Genomic DNA, 22,922 nt, shown 5'->3' with positions numbered 1-22,922 from the left:
GAAGACAATAAGTTAGAATCCAACCAATGTCATTTTTTAAACTATTGTATATATGAAGAAAGGGGACTAGATTCTAACACACGACAACATTAACCAGAAGACAGTTGCATTCTCACGACAATGTAACAGGCATGGTAACAGATGGGTCAGAAATATAAAAGGTGGTACGGAGCTAGAGTGCCTTAAGTCTTCTATAGCACAATATTATTGAAGCCGCTGGATCGAATCTCGCTTCCATGGGGGTATTCACCGTAAGGCTTTTGTAGTCATTGTATATAGCCTATATGACGAAGAGTATTTGCATAGAGTATATATATATATATATATATATATATATATATATATATATATATATATATATATATATATATACATATTTGACAGACTACATGTCTGCATCTTTTACATCCCAGGTACATTTAAATCACTATATGCCAAGAAGCATATATGTTGGGTGCATATGTTTATTCACGGGCTACACAAAGGTATTTCTAAAAGATAATTTCACTAACAATAGTGGTTCAGTCACCCAACGGTGTTCTCGAAAAGACATCGCTGTGACAGTCAACATGATATTGTTTCTGCACGTAGACAGCGCATATAAAAGATTTCAAGTATTTGTTGATTCACGGAGGCGACAGCTAGTGAAGGTCAGGTCATCCCAGCTGATTGTGGGTCGCGCTGTTAAAAATGGGTCAGGCATGACGACCTTCTTAACTATGTCCGACAAAGCGGCGCAGGCTGGTCAGTTAAGGGGAAGTAATACAAAGAATGACTCTGTCGTGACTTTAACCTATGTAAAGGCCTTTAAAAAGCTGCTAAAATTAAACGACAACATTAGCGCGAAGCGAAATCCAAAATACTGAGCGTGCATTTGTCAATTCATCATAAAATCGCATGTCTTTTCATTGGCTTAAAACTCGGTTAACAGAGTCAACTATGGATCGACCTCCACCGGGCTGGCGGGCTAGATCTGGCTGGGTGGTGATTTATTACCCGAGCCCCGGATAAAGCTCGCCTGGTACAATTCGATAACAGGGATGGTAAGCCTAGGGGCCTGGCATACCAGCTGTTATGTCGGAAATCAAGTTATTTTTTGCCACTTAGATTGGCATGTTATTAGATAGTGTAATTTTGTCTCCTTAGTGTGCTTTAAAGGCAAAAAATGTCACTGAAAACACTGGTTTTTTATTATGCTATGCTCATGTACGCTCATTATACATGGTCTCAAATTGTTCTTTTCGCGATTTAAATATTTGGCACTTTTATGCTTCTTTGATTTACTATGTATGTAATGCTTATGCGTCTTTTGTATGTATCGTCATCTTTTGACAAGAAATTGACTATATGGGACATTGCTGATGGAAAACAATTGACAACGTTCGTGCATGCATGTGGTCATATTGGCAGTCTGCGTAGGTTCGTTGAAGACAACGTGTGTCTATAGCTTCCACCAGTATATATGGTGTGCATAGCTGAGTGTCAGATGTCGGAAAGTTCGTCGGTAACTTGCCAAAACTCGGTGGTTTAACACGGCTTTTTCCCACCCATCAATCTGACTGTCATTGTATGAGTGAAAAATTTCTGAGTATAACGTTAAACAACATGAAGTAATAAAATACATTTTTCTGGTTCCTTTTTATATGATCTCCTTAGTATCACATACTTTTAAATATATTGTGCTTTGCTTCTTTTAAATATATTTTCATATATTTTGATTTCAAGGACTCTTTACAGATAGCATATATACGTACCTCTTGTCAACCATGGTATTACTGAAAACAATGGCGGCTCAGTCATTTCTGAAAGTATTTTACGCTTCACTAACTTCGGACAAAGTGAATATCATCATGTTCAACCATATATAACCTATGCAATATACATATAAATGTGTGTATCTACGGTATCAGTTATCGTTGTACGTAACGTATAGAATTCATTCGTCAGTCAGATATCGGCGAATTGATTTATAATATTCTCACTACGTCGTTGATTTTTTTTTTTTTTTTTTTAGTCTTTATCGAATGTTGCCATTCCACACATTTATGTAAGTTCTCATATCCTGTGCAAGTACTACACTTATACAGACGTATATAGACCTTTGTCAGATGAGTCATATCCACATATGAGGTAAGATATATGGTAGATAGGCCCTTGTGGGCTGTTTTCTGAGACAAAAATGACTATAATGTCTACTTGAGTGTATACATCATCCTGTATGACTCATGCAGTTTAAATGAGATGTACAGTATAAGTCAAATATCAACAGATCGAAATCAGGACTTTAAAACAACTGTTTACCCGCGAGCGTGACAGAGGTTACAGTACCTTTTAGTATATAGGTCAGGCAACATGATTCGAAGTATACAAATCAATTACACCTCAATGTAAACCGCTTTTAAACTGTGCAAAGTATGTATGTGTGAAATTCAAGGCATCATGCTTCGTACATGTAAATATATAAGTGTCCTGTATGATATATATTGCGACATATTTACAAGTGGGTCTTAAATTTCAAATGCGGGCCTCCGTGGCTCAGTTGGTTAGCGCGCTAGCGCAGCGTAATGACTCAGGAGCCTCTCACCAATGCGATCGCTGTGAGTTCAAGTCCAGCTTGTGCTAACTTCCTCTCCGACCGTGTGCGGGAAGGTCTTGCAGCAGCCTGCGGATGGTCGTGAGTTTTCCCCGGGCTCTGCCGGTTTCCTCCCACCATAATGCTGGTCGCCGTCGTATAAGTGAAATATTCTTGAGTAAGGCGCAAAACACCAATCAAATAAATGAACAAATATATTTTTGACGCATAGTTAGATGTATTGATATATGTACATGACCTCATGTGCCGTATGAGAGCTCGACTTTCAGACTAGATACAAGCCGCCTGTGACCTCGATTTGACCGACTCACTCAACACCAGGTCAAACGCATGCTTGAATACCGAACAGGCCTATTAACCACATTATGGACCAATCACCGTTGGCGTTACAAGAACTGATGATTTGAGGAGTCTGGGGCTCGGTTATCCGGTTATCCAGGACTAATCCTTACTGGAACAAAAAAAAAATAATAAAAATAAAAAAAATACGTTACAGGGCTGTTGTAAAGATTATCGTTGCTGACGCCGTCTTTGTGCGACAGAATTCCGATTTCATACGTATTTCAGCTATAATTACACATGTATAAAAGTTTTGGTACTTTCAATACCCAAACTTTTGGGGCTAGTTGCAGCTATAATTGTCCCACATGTGTAACCGAATGAGTTCAAATCTGACTGACGTCGTTTTATGTCCTATTTAAAATCGGTCAGCAAAATTTCTGGAATTGTTTTTTTCACATTTTTTTCACATTTATCAGTATTAAGAGGAGTAAATATTATACGACGGCAAAAATACAGTGTCATCAAGTATATATGTTCTCCACAGCTAGAAGCCTGCATATAAACATTTTTTGGTTAAATACTGAAGGCTTTAAATACGAATAGGAATATTCTGATGCCGTTTTCATTGGATCATACAACTTCAATTTCAAAATTAAAAAGAAAACAACAACAAAAAAAACACAAAAAAAAACAAAATAAAACAAAAAAAAACAAAAAAAAAACAATAAAAAGATACACATATGCACTGGTATAGGTTGAATTTGCTTGCACATCCTTTGCATTTATACAGTTAATTGGGAATATAAGTCTTAATGTCAATATTTTGACATATGTTCATATGTTCATTTCTTACATCAGTATCGATGTTTTAACGCATCTATAACTTTCGCTAGACCTTCTCCGAAGTGATATGCTAACCATATGTCAGTTGGGAAGTTGAATTAATACTTTCTCAAAATTCCCTTGAGACAACGGTATATACTAACTACAAACTTCGTTGAAATGATGTACATACTGTACACTGCATGCATGTGTCAGCCATCGCCATCTTGTTTCGCAGCTATTAATGAATTGTATACATTTCAACCTGTCAGCAGGTGGCCGATCTGGTTAACCTACCGAGGCCGACTCAGACAGCTTATAAAAGGTGAAATGGACATTGGGGTCAGACGATCGGTCTGGCTAAAGTGCAGTACATGGGCCTTTATACTGAAAGACCTCTCAAACAAGGCACTACACCAAAGACGATCGATTATCTTTGATGGGGTTTTTGCACATGGCCTAATGTTGCGATAGTCTTATATAAAGCACTGTCCACACTAAGATTATTTACAGCCGACAATATGGGTAAAGTGAATATAGAATTAGTTGTACAATATTATTGTTTTTAAGTCCACCGGAATGCTTTTGTTGTGCCTATTTTTAGAATTCTTTCAAAGACAACATATATACGACGTGTGAACTAACGATAGGCCTACTAAATTAAAGTCGTGTACTGAAAATCGAATGGAACACATTTGCAGTTTAAGTTCGACTGTATAGTCGCACGCGTTAGGCTTTGTCAAATCGCATCGTGCATATTAATCGTTGATTCATAACTACAACTTCACATCAATTGCTTTGTTTGCAGATTGTTCCGGTTCTGCAAGCAAATAGCAATCCTACTGGAATTAAGATCTATGCTCTGTCATAACAGTTATGTATCTCTTAAAAGACAGGTCATTCTTTTGATAACATTGATCAACGATGATATATTGAAAACTTTTGTGAAAAGGCAACCGTTGACATAATGTGTTGGTTTGATCTTTTATAGCCAACAAGGTAATGTAACATGCATGTATCGGGAAATTTTTAAGGCAGTATACGTGCTACGTGCACATACGAATATGTATTGCTCCTATGCTTGCCCAAAAACATCAACAGACCCGGTGGTATGTGTTTTGCTGTATAACATATTCGGGGCAGCTGTAACATATATTAACCGAGTTTTCTCTCCAGATTATATGAGGCCAGGCATGGCTATACACGAATATACACACACATATATATATATAGTCTCTAGGCAGCCTTGAACTGAACGCAGTTTTACCCCATCTAAAAATTACACTTGCTCGGTCTGCTCGTTCTGCAGACTTCAACTGGATATATAGAGTGTAAGTTGTCTACTAGGTAAAATTCTTGTCTTAACGCGCTTGGCTTCATAAATTCATATCTACTCTGGCATTTGTTGTACTGAAGTTGGGGCTACACTCCAAAACAGTAATCAAGGAATTTTAACGGGAAGTCTGTTGTCTGAGTGATGCTAGAATGTATCTGTTTTTATAACGTAATACTTTGTTACATTCCACACAATATCGTGTTAGTCTGATAACGTAATATTGTTACATTCAGCACAATGTCATGTTAGTCTAATAACGTAATACTGTGTGACATTCCACACAATATCATATTAGTCTAATAACGTAATACTGTGTTACATTCAACACAACATCGTGTTAGTCTAATAACGTAATACTGTGTTACATTCAACACAATATCATGCTAGTCTAATAACGTAATACTGTGTTACATTCAACACAATATCGTGTTGGTCTAATAACGTAATACTGTGTTACATTCAACACAATATCGTGTTGGTCTAATAACGTAATACTGTGTTACATTCCACACAATATCATATTAGTCTAATAACATAATACTGTGTTACATTCAACACAACATCATGTTAGTCTAATAACGTAATACTGTGTTACATTCAACACAATATCGTGTTGGTCTAATAACGTAATACTGTGTTACATTCAACACAATATCATGTTAGTCTAATAACGTAATACTGTGTTACATTCAACACAACATCGTGTTAGTCTAATAACGTAATACTGTGTTACATTCCACACAATATCATGCTAGTCTAATAACGTGATACTGTGTTACATTCAACACAATATCGTGTTGGTCTAATAACGTAATACTGTGTTACATTCAACACAAGTCTAGTATCGTAGTACTGTGCTACATTCAACACAACATCATGTTAATCTAATAACGTAATATTGTGTTACATTCAACACAATATCATGTTAGTCTAATAACGTAATACTGTGTCACATTCAACACAATATCATGTCTAATGCATTTTTTATGCGGGATTAACAGCAAATACGTGATATATTTAAAAGAATAATCTGTTGCAATGGCAGATTAATCTGTTCCAAGAACAGAATACATTCCAGCATAACCCAGACAACAGACTTTAGGTTAAATTTAAACAGATAATTTTTGAGAGTAAATTTTTTGCTGACAAAATAGTACATTTAGTGGCTTGTACTCACTTACTTGCACGTCTCCAACATGCATGAATGTATATATGGCTTAACTTGAGTGTTTTCTGAAATTATTAAGCAAAATGGCTTTCTTGGTTGTTATAGCTATACTTTACTGGGTTAAAGGCCATTTCAAATGATATTGTTTTGGACAATACTGCATCTTGCACCCAAATGATGTACATCTGGGCCCAGTTTCACAAAGCGGCTTACGACATTTTTTCATGGTACATTTGTCACTATTGCTGTATCGTTGTCCTATCTTTGTGAAACTGGGCCCTGGTTTCCTGCGCCCATAAATCCTCCCGCCGTCAGATAAGTGAAATCCGTTTGAGCACGGCGTTATCCCACCAATCATATAAATAAATAATCAAACACTATATACACTGTAAGGGGAGAGGAACATGGATAGCCCAGTAGTATTAATTAAGGTGTGTGACTTCTTTAACTACTATAGTAGCACGGGAGACAACGGTCCATTCACGGCCATTTGCTTTATGATTGTGTCTAATTCTGCCTAACCCGTGGCCATAGGGAATGTGTATTCATCGTCTTCAGTTAGATCGCCAAGCTAGATATATGAACAGTTGCTATTAAAGCGCAACTGAGATCCATATTTTATTATCGACTACTTCTATTTTATCATGGTACTCAATTTGAACACTGATTTCACTTAGTCACCTATAGAACATACGTTGCGTCTTTCCAGCATCATTCAAAACTGCTGACTGATTATATCTTGGCATGATTCTGTCCTAATTTGTATACTTGATAAACTACTTAGTTATTTGGTGGTTTGCGTTAAACGTCGTTTTAGAAATTGGCCTTGCAATTATTGACCTGGAATGTTCATATTGGTTGAGGGTTGAGTGTACGAATGTCTGTTTCGACGTATAGATAAGACAGGAATTTCTATAGGTCCAGCCACCTTGGCGACAACGAACTGTCGTCTTGACCTGCTAAAGGTTTACCACAGAAATAATAGTATTTCCCACCCTTAAAACTGACTACCTTTGTACTGTAAGTGGAAAACGTCTTAATGGAGTATACATGGCGTTAAACTAAAACAACAATCTAAATAATGAGTCAGTCAAATGAAACACTCAATAATACCGTTTCTAGCTTTGACCGCGACAGGTTATGTAGCATACGTCTCACGCTTTACAACACGTGCTCAGATTTTTTTCAACTACATAAGTACAATAGAGTTAGTATAACTGCATGTAGAATAGCTTCTTCAAGGTCGACATTCTTCTTTGGCAGGATCGTATGCCGCCAGTAAATTAATGTGTCATTATTTAAACGCAACCAGTGGAGTATTAACTTTGACATTCATCACCCTTTTATATATACCGCAGTATCACTTTAGTCATTTACTACCTTACCTAGACATAAAACTTTGAATTGATACCATATCGTTATAATAACAGACGGGTGGGTGCCTATAGCTAAACTCTACAGTTATGTGTACGTGTGCATTGACCTTTCGGTATGTCTCCACTGAAACGGTCTAGCTACTGTCATAGACGGAAAAAATTCATCGAGAAAAAGCTGAAATGGACGCAAACATATATGATAAAAACTAATAATATACCACGCTCAAAACGGATACATATACCCTAATTCCTCAACCTTTTCGCATATGAAAGATCAACTTTCAATACAATTTATGCACGTCTTTAATTTGACTGAGACAAAACTCGATTGGCTGGACTGGTTAGTTTCGGGGCTTCACAGTATCAATAATTTTATCAGTCAACACAGAATAATGCCTTTTTTGAATAAAGACTGTGAACATGCGAAATGGTTGAAGGATTACAGTAGCATAAATCCGACAAAATTGTGAAAAGGCCATGCATGCATTGCCGACTGATCTATACACAAAAATATGGTCCTCTTATTATCTCGTTCTTCTTACCCTTTGAAGGGTTGATTTCACCGACGGATAGAAGCTATACTGTTTTGGGTCTTCGGCCAGTAGGGATCATTCCTGAAATCAGTTGGCCCAAGCAGTATACTGTTTTCAGCCAGCCGCGAAGGCTTTAAGTCCGGAGTTATGTTATGCATCCTGTCGAATAGTGGTGGTTTTCTCCTGGGACTCCGGTTCCCTATAACCATGAACCTGAAATAAATCATACAGGTGTTAAAAGTCCTTGGTGGAAATAATAAATATTTATGATTGCTATCGAAGCTATTATGTTGTCAATAAAGAGAGGATTTCTTATTTATCGAATATAATGTATTCACAGTAACCCCTAAGAAGCTTATATATATTCATATATTTTTCATTAATACGGCACTGTTTATGAACTGACATTCTTAGTTACTTATTGCTTGACTATATAGCGTCTGTCTGAACCAAATGTCATCCATGAGATCCTCAGATCACAATGCACCCTTCCTGGTATATATCGAGGCCCAACTTGGATATATCTGCTATACAATCGGAAGACATGCAATTTACTAATTGATGCAGGTGCAAATGTATCATTAAGGCCTGAGAGAAACAAGAGAATTCGGAGAACTTTCACTTTAAAGCACTCACAAATTTTCCGTGTAACCACAAATCTCTCTTATTTATAAAATGCAATAAAGAACTGTTTTCACAGCTGTCTCGTAACACGTAAGAAGACTCGGATACTTTGTGAATATTTGATTGTTTGCATGTGTAGAGAGTACTTCAGCACTTTAGTTCAACCATTATTTGTCAGCAATAACCTACAATGTGGTTTTATTGTTTTACTAGTTTAGCGTAGTTTGAATTTAAAGTGGATAAATTTTAGCAAAAAGTATATAGAAACTGCTTTATTGGAAACTGTAGTGGATATCAGTTATATGCAGGCAAAGAATAAGAGAGCATTTTTCTGTCTGCAAATTAAATTAGTTTTACCGGAGTTATAAATGCTCCAATCATTAGAAAATATGAATACATGATTCTGCCACTCTCAAATCCCGACTTGAGCATGGAGATTGGAAAAACGTGGCCGAGGCATTTGTGACTATGGTCAGAGTGCCAGCGCGACACATTGACTGAGAGAAGCCTCTCATCAATGTGGGTTCAAGTCCAGCTCATGTGTCTTCATCTCCGCCCGTACGTGGAAAGGCCTTCCAGCAACCTCCGGATGGTCGTAGGTTTCTTCTGGCTCTGTCCGGTTTCCTTCCAGCATAATGCTGGCGATTTTTATATATCTTCATGAAATATTGTTGAGTATTTACAGCGTGAAACACTCGTTGCATTGTTGTATGTATAACGTGCACGCACTATGGTGTTCGTCGCGTTGCGAGTGCGTATGGGGGTTACGGTATTTTAGCGTGTATGCGTTACGTGCATAGGAGCGTAACGTTTTCGTATGTGTGAGAATTACATGCACATTGTATTAACGTGTATCCTTAACATTGCATGTGTGTGTCTCTTATGTTATGTTGTCTTAGCGTGTATGCGTTACGAGTGTGCGTCAAGTTTGCGTATTTGTGAGGGTTAGGTTGTCTTGGCATGTATCAGTAGTGTTACGTGTGCGCGTCTCGCTGACGTGTGTATGAGGGTTACGTTCTCGTAGCGTTTATGCGTTACGTATGTGTGCCACGTTACCGTGCGTGTGAAGTTTACGTTGTGTATGTGTGACCTTTACGTTGCTTCCCGTGTATGCGTCACTTTTATCTGCTATTCACACACTTCATGTGATATGTACACACACGTAATATCTCCTTTTCCTCATATCCATGAAAAACTGTTAAGATGTAAAACCCCAAGCATACATACATACACTGCATGTGAACTGGTTTTACATATGAACCATACAAAAAAAAATAACTTCCCCTGAAGTAAACCTTTACCTTTACTGCTCACCTAATGGGGACCCTGTACGTCTATTTAAAAGCAGACTTATAGATACATGTAGTTCTGTATAGGCCTTGAGAACACACATATAGAACATTACGCATGAGTCTTGTAGCTGAGACACAGACAGTATACAGCGTCTCAGGCTATATTAAACCACGAAACAGTCGCCAAAATCTCATCACAAAGTTTCTCGATGGATTGCCTACGCAGGATCTGGTGCATTCTGGTATGTCAGTCGACGGGTCTATGCTAACAAGTTTTACCCTACTCGCGAGGTTTCATCCAGCAGGAGAGACATAGTAAATACATTTTTTGCCCTATGGGCAAGCGTAAACAATTTTTTTATGTTTAATTTAGTCACTAAGTGTGACCTGACGAAAAGAGGTTAATGAATGTGTTTTGTATGCATCGGTGACTATACAAAGTAATTGTCTATATCAACACACGTAAATGGGTTAATAAATGGGATATGTACGCATGAGTAACTATCTAATATGCCTGAGTTAATGGTTATATATATTGAGTGTCGATCGACTTACCAATGCAAAACTGACTTCTGAAAAAAAAAACTCCTCTAGACACCATTAGTCGGAAGTTCAAGCCTTTGAACAAAAACAATATGCATAGTCATTTCGCTAATAAAGACAATATTTTTCTATATTCCGTCAATAGGTCAAACTGTTGTTTTTCAAAAAATATCAGACTCGCACCTTTACTATTGACAGTGGTAAAATGAAGTAGAAACAGATAAAGAGGTAGTAATTGGGTCGCGTTATAAATTCTATAATTCTTTATTTACAGTGGTAAAATGCCGTAGAAAGAAACAGTCTCCTTAACATTAACATCACAAAATACAATTTTATCTATTTCGATTTACATATATATTTGTACGTTTTCCGAATATAGGCCTACGTAATAGGCATAGGACTTACATATGTTTAGAATTTAAGTTCGACGTGTGCGCTCAGGTATGCCAGGTAGCATTGCATGTATGTCAATTTCATGTATCGCTAATGTTTGTTGATGGTGTTAGTATCTACACCGAAACATCAACAGAGACAATAAATGACGGTGTTATCTGTATAGTATCTACAGTATAACTCCAGCTTACTTATTATATGGCAGGAGTATAGAGATTCACAGTTTAAGGCCGGGATTGAACCAAGACCTTGTGTGATTGATAACTGAAACCGGGCACCTTACTGGTGAACCACGCTCTGCTTCGGTTCAGACGGACTATTGTGACCTGGATTTCATTTAACCTTTTTGGGAGCCCACTCTGATTCATTTTCAGCGAAAAATAAAGATTATTTGGGATGACCATGGGGTTAAGATAAACGTCTGTCGATGATCTTGAGGTGTGTTGTCCTCAACTCATCTGCGGCCTGCCTCCTCACACGAATCTAAGTTAGGAGGTTTGTCGATCAGGTGCTTGACGAAGGTCGGTGGTTTATTCCTGTTCCCACCACTCAAAAACCTGACCATCGTCATTTTAGTGAAAAAATCCCTGAGTACAACACGGATGAAGTTGAAGGGAAAGAGCAAGAAGTGAGGAGGGTAAATTAGGGAGGTGTCTTTGGAATTTTTCGGAATTTATCTCGCGTGTCGTTAAAAGTAGAATACTTGCAAAGGATCTCATGAAAATTTGCACAACTTTGCTTTGTTTAGATGTAACACTTCATACACACAAACTCTGTAGATCTTATTCGAAAAACTGTGTTGGGTTGATTTACCTGCAAGGGGAGATAACTCTGTGCACATAGCGTATACGTCTACAAAAAGTGCGCATGGACCGGAATGTTGTATGGCGGCGATCTGACATCACAATTTGATTTCATTTAATTGTTTGGTAGTCAATGCAGTAAGAATATTTCACTCATGAGATAATGGTCAGTTTTATTGGTGAAGAAACCCCGAGAGCCCAGAGCAACGGCCTTTGGCTAGCGACTGAGGGTCTTTCTCACGTGTGACCTGATATTCAATGCCATATTTTATCCTAGGTGTGACGTACCGTCGTTAACTTTTATACTTATGAACAGCCAGCCCAATTATATGGACGAAAGCGTTTTCCACTGAACTTCATGTGAGTCTACCTAAAATATCCTACACGCTCTGGCGACTGCTTATTGTCACCAAGCTCTGGAGATCAATAATTAACTCGATGTCTTATGCTGGGACTGAACCCACACTTTATGTGTCTGACAGATAGGAAATGTGGATACAAACCACTCGGTAAACACACACTCGTCATTTGAACATCAGGAAAAATGACCAGAACTGGAAGCAAGCCAGAAAGAGATACATGCGGGGCCAATGCACACCATATAATGTACGCAGTTACTTGTGTATGCATGCTTGGAGATTTGCTTACTTAAGAATATGACGTCATATGACAACAAGGAGTCATTGGGTGTATATACATATGCTGTGTCCTCTTGTGGCAGGGTGAGTCCATGTCGCCAAAGTGCTGCTGCCACTGAAGTGTCGTGCTGAAGACACCAGACATGACACCCCACCCAGTCAAATTATACTGACACAGAGCCAACCAATCCTGTTTTTTTGCTCTAACCTGTCAGTACTGAACCCCAAAGCAAGGCAGAGACAAGCCTCATTTTTGAAATCTTTGCTATGATCAGATCCAGATTTGATCTCGGGTCTGCCGACTTCAAGGCGGACACTCTAACCAACATAAAAATGAATAATGCATTGGCAGCATAATGATTTTGTAGTTTCTCTGCATAATCTCAATTTATTGTGTAAATCTTAAAATACAGATAAAAGAATAAACTGCTTTATTATTAATATAAATGGGAATTATTTCCCACACAATGTTTTTTCAAAACATCACATTTGTTGTAAATATGTTGGATCCCCAGTGCATGACTTTGTCAGATTAAATATATGAACCTTTCACCCCATGCTGCAGTCATGTTATTCAGGAAAAAATTGTTATGGAAATATTAATAAATGAATAGAATAATACACAAGGTAACTGTTATGAATTCTCTTGCTCAACAAATGTTTACAGGTTTTCAAACTTTGGTGTGCAATGTTCAAATATTTCTCTTGTCTAAAATTAATTTTCAATACTGACACTTTGCATGTTTTCATTGCTCTGAGAAAATCAGAAAAATACCTAAATCTGTTTTTAAAACAATAACAGTTGCAACAAATGCAGCCTGACATGAGAAACAGTTGCTGTCTTCATTCATTCTTTATATTTCAAACATAATATCAGGCAAACTATTCTGTTTGAAAATTAAACAAAATATAAATACTGGAGGCATAAAACAGTCAGCTACCACCAAAATGTAAAAAGAAAACAATGACTTACAAATTCAACAGCTAAAGGAAAATACAACCTATGGATTTCACACTGTGTGCCAATGATGCATAAACTACATCTACATTGTATATATCAATGTATACTGAGCAAAAGTTAAAATGTCAAAGTCATAATATATATATATATATATATATATATATGCAAATATGTTTCTATTTTTTGGACCTACTCATCAAACCATTGACAGTAAACTACAGTATTAAAGCAGATCACTTTACAATTGTTTTTTTTTTGTTGATTTATTTATTTCTTTTTTGGATTGGAGCTTTACACCATGCTCAAGATTGTATGATGACGGCCAGCATAATAGTGGGAAGAAACTGCTTGAAGCATCAACAGGTTGGTGGTAGACCTGCCCACATATGGCCGGAGGAGAAGCCGGAACAAGCTGGACTTGAACTCACAGCGGCCTCATTGGTGAGAGGCTCCAGAGTCATCGAGCTGTGCTAGCATAATTCTGTTTGAAAAGGAAGGAGAAAGAGTAACATTGTAAGATTTGTACTGTTTATGACTATATTCCTACTGTAACTTGGGGGTGTGGCGATTGGGACAGATTTACTTAAAAGGGAGGTTACAGTGTAAACTGAAACATTGTAAATTAATAAATCAGAAGTTGTCATCCATATACAAAGACTATGATGTGCTACTCAATTGTATCAGTACTTATTTATTTCATTGGTGTTTTGAAATTTTTCACTTATATGATGGAGATCAGGTTTCAAGGCTGAGGAAACAGGATTGCCTGGAGTAGTCACAGCTGAATCAGCAATAGCTGGAATTGAACACCCAACCTCACTGGCCTGAGAGTCAAGCATGTTGACATGAGTTTCATTTGAACTCATACCACACAGGCACATGTGTCTCATATCACACCATGACCTTTCAACCTTACCATCTAGCACATCCAGGAAATGTCTAATCTCGTGCACATAGCTGTCAGCGTATCTTTCCATACAGCTGAAGTAAGCTGTCTCTTGAGTAGTGCCATCAGGGGTCCACCTCTCTAACGAGGACATTTTGGGGTTAGAAGACACTAACATTCCCTTAGATCCCATAACCTGTGAATTAAAAATCATACTGCTGTTAGTCATGGCAATGAAGCTAAAACTTAGAAATTAGAATGAAACATCTTACAGCATTTACATATATCTCAAAACTCTTTTGTGATAAGCCAACAGAAACATATTTTCACTAGAATTTGAATGGTCAATCTTAAATGTTTATTTATTTTTTCCTCTTAATTATTATTTAATGCATTTTTATACTTTCTTGATGGTACTCAGTTTTAGAGGTGGTTGAAATTGAAAAGAGGTGGTAGAAGTTGGAGTACCTGATTGTAAACACAAACTTTTGCGTAACTGTGACATATAGATACAAATGCCATATGATGATGCTGAATGTAGTCTCCAATGATGTGTAAGGCCCTGTCCCCTTTAATCTTTTAATCCATTCAATTAGTGCAAGCAATACCTCAACTCACTGGTCATTTCTTCTTTATGAAGAAATCAATGCTTTCTTCTAATTGTTTTAATTCTAATACACTATAATGTACACCACACTGACAATACTCATTAGTGGGATCTAAGAAATATGTCAGATGATTATTCAGGTAATACACACCTGGGAAAAAATTAAATAGTTAAGACAAAAATGTTCCTTCATAAAACATTAAATACAAATATCATCCGATTATTAGCATTCAGCTGTAATTATTTATTACTGGACTACATGGTCTTTTACATTGCAATAAAGATATGTTTTATGGTATGTTTATCATAAATGAGGTAAAAAAGAAAAAAACAGCTACCTATTGAAGGCACAGAACAGCACCTTATTTTTGAGCTTGGCCTTTTTATACAGTTTGTCTGCAGCCTCCAGAGACAGCGCAATGGGTTTCTCTGTGAACACATGCTTACCTGAGGGGACAAATCAACACATTTCATAAAACAATCAATGGCAGTTCTACCAAACATGGAATGTGACGAACCGTGGGCAAATTGGTCTAATAAGCAGGCAAACATACATGAAAATACAAATGAAACATACTTGACTCTTTTTTCATGTCATACTCAAGAATTTTCCACTTGTGCAATAGAACTGAGTTTTATGGATGGAGGAAACTGCAGTGGAAAGGGATAAACCACTGACCCGGACACTGACAAACTTTCTCATATGTAATGTGCAGATACGCACAGCATATTGGAAGCAGACAAATAGTCCTCAATAAACATTACACAAACCAAGTAACCTACTACACAAGCACCATTGATCCCTTATTATCACTATTAAAGGCCCCAAAAGCAAGCAATGAGCACAGTCTACATAATCTGTGCTGCATACCAGTTTTGAACCTGCAACTTATATGTCCTAACAACTGAAAGAAAATGCCTTTTTGTCTATTAAAGACAATGTATGCAAATTCAACAACATAGTAACATCTCTGGACCAGAATATCACGATTTCAGTAGTTAAATATTTATGTCCATCATTAGGAAGACCACTTATTAAAATAGTTCCCAAATATAGGCATTTCAATATTATGTTATCATATTTCATGCAAGTAAAAAAATCTATTGCTATAACTGTAATTTGTATTAATGTTAAGATAACAGATTTGCATTCTGATGTGGATTTCACTTATTGAAGTGAAAAGCTTAAACATGAAATATGATATTTATTTTTTACCCTTTTGAAAAATTTGAATTTGAAAATTAGACACACAGTGAAACCTACAATGATTTCAACAGCTAGGACCATAAACTATGTATAAAGCAAGTACTAAAGTGTGAAACCTATGACAGTTTCAACATGTAGGGTTGTAAACTACAGGTATGTATAAACATGTACTAATGTGTGAAACCTATGACAATTTCAACATGTAGGGTCATAAGCTACCGGTACGTATAAGGCATGTACTAATGTGTGAAACCTACAACAATTTCAACATGTAGGGTCATAAACTACCAGTATGTATAAAACATTTACTATAGTGTGAAGCGTACAACAATTTCAACATGTAGGGTCAGTCATAAACTACTGGCATGTATAAAACATTTACTAAAGTGTGAAACCTACAACAATTTCAACATGTAGGGTCATGAACTACCGGTATGTATACAACATGTACTAATGTGTGAAACCTACAACAATTTCAACATGTAGGGTCATAAACTGCTGGTATGTATAAAACATGTACTAAAGTATGAAACCTACAACAATTTCAACACGTAAGGTAAATAAACTACCAGTATGTATAAAACATGCACTAAAGTATGAAACCTACAACAATTTCAACACGTAAGGTAAATAAACTACCAGTATGTATGAAACATGTTGTAATGTATGAAACCTACAACAATTTCAACATGTAGGGTCATAAACCACTGGAATTTTTAAACCAAGTACTAAAGTGTGAAACTTACAACAATTTCAACATGTAGGGTCATAACCTACGGGGATGTATAAAACATGTACTTACATGAGAAACCTACAACGATTTCAACATGTACGGTCATAAACTACGGGGATGTATAAAACATGTACTAATGTGTGAAACCTAAAACAATTTCAACACGTAAGGTAAATAAGCTACCAGTATGTATGAAACATGTTGTAATGTATGAAACCTAAAACAATTTCAACATGTAGGGTCATAAACTACAGGGATGTATAAAACATGTACTAATGTGTGAAACCTATCACAATTTCAACACATAGGGTCATGAACTACCAGTATGTATAGAACATGTACTAAAAGGTGAAACCTACAACAATTTCAACATGTAGGGTCATAAACCACTGGAATTTTTAAACCAAGTACTAAAGTGTGAAACCAACAACAATTTCAACATCTGAGAAAATAAACAATGTATCAAATGTGTATCTAAGTTTCGACTTTGTGGACTCAGATGTGGATGTCAATTCTTATTACTTATGCTAAAACTTGGGAATAATAAATATAAATATAATAATTTAAAGCTGTTTTAAATTTGTATCTCCAGTTTAGATTTAGCAAGTTCCTGTAACATACCTGCAGCTAAGGCAGCCTCAATCAGAGCCACAATCAGATATCAAGATCACTCTTACAAAAAACAAAAACAGAAAAATTCATTGAAATTTATGTTTCCAATTTTTATGCAATAGGTATTATTTTAACAGAGGCTAGCTGTTTGGTACAGGACAAAAACTGCCATGTAAGTAACACTGTATCTTTTTCAATGAAGTGAACATATGGGAGAAATACCATTCTGTCCTGCACCTCCTTAAAATTATATCCTGGCTTGTACACGTACCTGAACACATAATATGCTGGCTATGCCCAGTTTTCTTTCAACTGGCCACCATAGTATATTGGAAATATCTCACCTATGCCATTGCTGAGAGTTCAAAATCTGTGGATGGCTGTGTGTTTTCTCGGGGCTCAGCCCAACTTTCTCCCACCATAATGTTGGCTGCCATTGTATAAGTGAAATATTCTCGAGTAAATGAAATAAATAAATAAAATTGTACAAAGGTAGGTATATGATGATGAACCCATCAATGCACTATACCTTGATTTTGGTGGACTCTTCACTGTCATAAATCTTCATGAATCCATTAGGCCCTAAATATCCCACTTGTATCCTATACCAGCACGAACCTACATGAATCCTACACCTTGGTGAACCCACTTGTATCCTACATGTACACCTGAGTGAACCCACTTATATCCTATACCAGCCTGAACCTACATGTATCTTACACCTGAGTGAACCCACTTGTATCCCACATGTACACCAGGGTGAACCCACTTGTATCCTATACCAGCCTGAACCTACATGTATCCTACACCTTGGTGAATCCACTTATATCCTATACCAGCATGAACCTACATCTATCCTACACTTGGGTGAACCCACTTGTGTCCTACATGTACACCTGAGTGAACCCACTTATATCCTATACCAGCCTGAACCTACATATATCCTACACCTTGGTGAATCAACTTGTATCCTATACCAGCATGAACCTACATGTATCCTCCACCTCGGTGAACCCACTTGTACTGTGCCTGGGTGAACAAACTTGCATCAGATGCCTTGGTGAGCCCACTTGTATCCTATGCCTGGGTAAACCAACTTTATCTTATGAAGGGGTTAATCCACTTGTATCCCAAGCCTGGGTGAAGCCACTGGTATCCTATACCTGGATGGACTCAATATATCTTATGCCTGAGTGAACCCTACGCCTGGATGAACTCACTTGTATCCTATGCCTGGGTGAACCCACCTGAATCCTATGTCCTTGTGAACCCACTTTATCCTATGCTTGGGTGAACCCACTTCTATCCTATGCCTGGATGAACCCACCTGAATTCTGTGCCTGGGTGGACTCACTGTATCTTATGCCTGAGTGAACCCTATGCCTGGGTGAATCCACTTGTATCCTATGCCAGGGTGAACCTACTTGTTCCTAAGCCTGGGTGAACCCACTTGTCTCCTATACCTGAATGAACCCATTTATATCCCATGCCTGGGCGAACCTGCTTGTATCCTATGCCCGGGTGAACCAACTTGTATCCTAAACCTGGTTAACTCACTTGTATCCTATACCAGAGTGAACACACTCCTATCCTATGCCTGGGTGAACCCACTTGTATCCTATGCCTGGGTGAACCCACTGATATCCTATGCCTGGGTGAACCCACTTGTATCCTATGCCAGGGTGAACCCACTTGTATCCTGTGCCTGGGTGAACCCACTGATATCCTATGCCTGGGTGAACCCACTTGTGCCCTATGCTTGGGTGAACCCACTTGTATCCTATGCCTGGGTGAACCCACTGGTACCCTATGCCAGGGTGCCTGGGTATAGTCGACCACTTTTTTCCATGCCTGGGCAAGCCAACTTGTATCCTACGCCTTGGTGAACCCACTTGTATCCTAAACCTGATTTACTCACTTGTATCCTATGCCAGAGTGAACCTGGTCCTATCCTATGCCTGGGTATACCCACTTATACCCTATGCCTGGGTGAACCCACTGGTATCCTATGCCTGGGTGAGCCCACTTGTACCCTATGCCTGGGTGAATCCACCGGTATCCTATGCCTGGGTGGACCCATTTTTATCCTATGCCTGGCTGAACCCACTTTTATAGTATGCGTGGGTGAACCCATTTGTATCTCATGCCTACGTGTATCTACTTATACATTTACACTGATTTAATCAAATGTATATTAAAGAGCTCACTGAGGATCGGCTAGCACGTCATTTGCACAGCCCGGTGTAGTTAATGCTACCTTGCCGTCAAGACGACACTCCAATAATAACTCCTTTAATCATGGGAAAGTCGCCGTTTCATCAACCAACCAGAGAACACCTGCCTGTCTATCATTACACAGGTTCTTCACGTGGACTATTCCAATACGTCCAACTCCAAACACTGCAATTCCAAACCTGGGTACTCCATTCTGTAATAACAAGTACAGGATGCCATTACAGTCAATACCTGACCCTTTCTCTGCAGTATTCATTTTATGATATTTCCAAGCTCATAATTTTTACTGGCACCTGTTATGTTACAAATAGACAGATACCTGACATTGATTTTTTTTTTTTTTTTTTTTTTGATTGGTGTTTTACGCCGTACTCAAGAATATTTCACTTATACGACGGCGGCCAGCATTATGGTGGGTGGAAACCGGGCAGAGCCCGGGGGAAACCCACGACCATCCGCAGGTTGCTGGCAGACCTTCCCACGTACGGCCGGAGAGGAAGCCAGCATGAGCTGGACTTGAACTCACACTCACCGCATTGGTGAGAGACTCCTGGGTCATTACGCTACGCTAGCGTGCTAACCAACTGAGCCACGGAGGCCCCCGATACCTGACATTGGACATACAAACAAACACATGGACATAAATACAGACAGAAGCATGGACATACATGTAGACACATGGACACACAGACAGACGCATGGACATACAGATAGACGCAAGGACAAACAGATACACAAATGGACATACAGACAGACACATGGACATACAGATAGCAACATGGACAGATAGACACATACACATACAGATAGACATATGGACATAAAGATGGACATACAGATAGACATATGGACATACAGACAGACACATTGACATACAGATAGCCACATGGACATAAAGATGGACATACAGATAGACATATGGACATGCAGACAGACATATGGACATAAAGATGGACATACAGATAGACAAATGGACATACAGACAGACACACGGACATACAGATAGCCACACGGACATAAAGATGGACATACAGATAGACACATACACATACAGACAGACATATGGACATAAAGATGGACATACAGATTGACATATGGACATACAGATAGACACATGCCTGGTGTTGGGACATATAAACAGTCACAATGGACAGACAAAGAGTTCCAGATGTAGACTTAAAATTTCCAGGCTTTTAAAAGGCTCTTCCAGGCTTTACAATGATTTTACAGGCTACTTGAAGGAAATATTCTACACTTATACAGGCTTGAAGCAAAGTAAAATGATCTTAACCTATGTAAAATATGCACCACAGAGTATGAAGCATTTCAAAGATTCTAAATAACAAATTTCTCCACGAGAATGTCAGCTACAATGAGCAATAGCTCAGGTGCGTTCAGTAGTCTTAGTGTCAAGGCTTTTCCAGGTTGAACCACAAAAACACCTGCTTTTTCAACAGCATACTTTTCAAGGCCTGAAAAAATTACTTTTAAGTTCCAGACTTTTCAAGGTTTTTAAGGCCCAAGTGTACTCTGTAAACAATCTACACTTTAAGTACATGTATTATCAAAATGCCATTCCATAACAACATTACAAGGTGAAGTTATTGAATTACACCTGACATACCTGTTGACCTGGGGCACTACTGTACTCCATTTTCGTCCACAACTAAAAGATATATAAAAAAAGCAAACATGATTAGTTTTCACTTCATGATCTTTGCAAGGCAACAATTATTTCTTAGACCGACTGATATATTTATGCATATTGCTGAAGTAATGAACTGGTTGCAAGAACATATATTACCTGGCTTACAGCGTGACATACGCTGCCTTAATACATTTAAATGTTTTACCTGTTGTAATTTTCTCATACAATATACTTCATCATTGGCAGTGAGGGGGTAAACAGAGAATACTCCAGAATAAATCTGTACATAAACATGAGTTCAGGGAACTCAACAGTCTGTATGGCTGAACAAATATATTTCTTATATGGTCGACTTTTTGGGAAAGTGACAACCTAGTTACCTTGGTAACCACAAAAGGCGTGACAAATTGTCAGCTTAGTATCTATGAATCCACTCGATGATTTCTCAAACCCCATTCATAGAAATTAGTAACTGTGTCAGCGACTTAGTTTTCTGAGTTCAATGAGCATGAGGAAGAGACCTGGAATGATGCACGTGTGGACAGCGTCATAAGGACAAACACTCCCAAAGCACGCCTCTGGCCTAGGGGAAGGGACGCTACTCCTTTGGATCTTTCAGATAACTTTGCCAGTACGGGTTACCGTCACATTATTTCGTCCGACTTAATGCCGACAAACATTAATGTCTCACAGGACCCTTATGCGGAAATCTTTAAAAAGCTACCTGCGTGACCAGTTTCTGGATTGAACTCACTTCCCGACACTGTTTTAAGGAAGTTGTTGTTATAAGTAAGAGATGTCGGTAACTGTCTGGTGGTTGCCTTGCTTTGCGATCTCCGCCGACCGTTCCTGTCCGCGACATGTCTCAACCAGCTCTTCACGGTGCTCTCGATAGCTTTATAATGTATTTTAGTGTACAGAGGATTCTTTCTTAGTGAAGCTGCAATACCAAAATTTTATTTAAGGAATTAGTTGAACTGTTGAAACATATGTACTTACATATGTTTACGTACACATTCAATTTATACTAACTAATATATTGGCCAGCCATCTTCAAGTGCAAATTACTTGTATTTCGCGTTGCTTTATAGGTTTATAGGTTTACGGTCAACAATGTAGAGGTAGTATCATTCCATACATGTTTCTCCTGCTCATGTCGAAATATTACTTTCAAGTTTGATTCCAATGACAACGATCTGCTGTATGACATAATATTAGGTCTATGTACCACACACCATCGTCCTGATGTCGAGATGAGCGAAAGCTAGCTCGTTTCCCTTGCCATGCCAGTTTAGTAGCTTCGCCCATTTTGTAGATAAAGTTTTTGTAAGGATTCTCGTTGTGGAATCTGGTCCGCTTCATACACCTGTACTGGAAAATGAGGTAAACTGTAACATGGGTAAAGGAATTCGAGGAGATTGTTAGAATAACAACAATGCAGAAAAGATCTCGTCATACAATTGTAACAAGAGAAATACCTTAGAGGAGACTGTTAGAATAACAACAATGCAGACAAGATCTTGTCATGCAATTGTAACATGGAGACAAGAGAAATACCTTAGAGGAGACTGTTAGAATAACAACAATGCAGAAAAGATCTCGTCATACAATTGTAATATGGAGACAAGAA

Source organism: Liolophura sinensis, chromosome 6 (genome assembly GCF_032854445.1).
Source record: "Liolophura sinensis isolate JHLJ2023 chromosome 6, CUHK_Ljap_v2, whole genome shotgun sequence".
Classification (NCBI taxonomy): Eukaryota; Metazoa; Mollusca; class Polyplacophora; order Chitonida; family Chitonidae; genus Liolophura; species Liolophura sinensis.
This window is presented reverse-complemented; position numbering follows the sequence as displayed.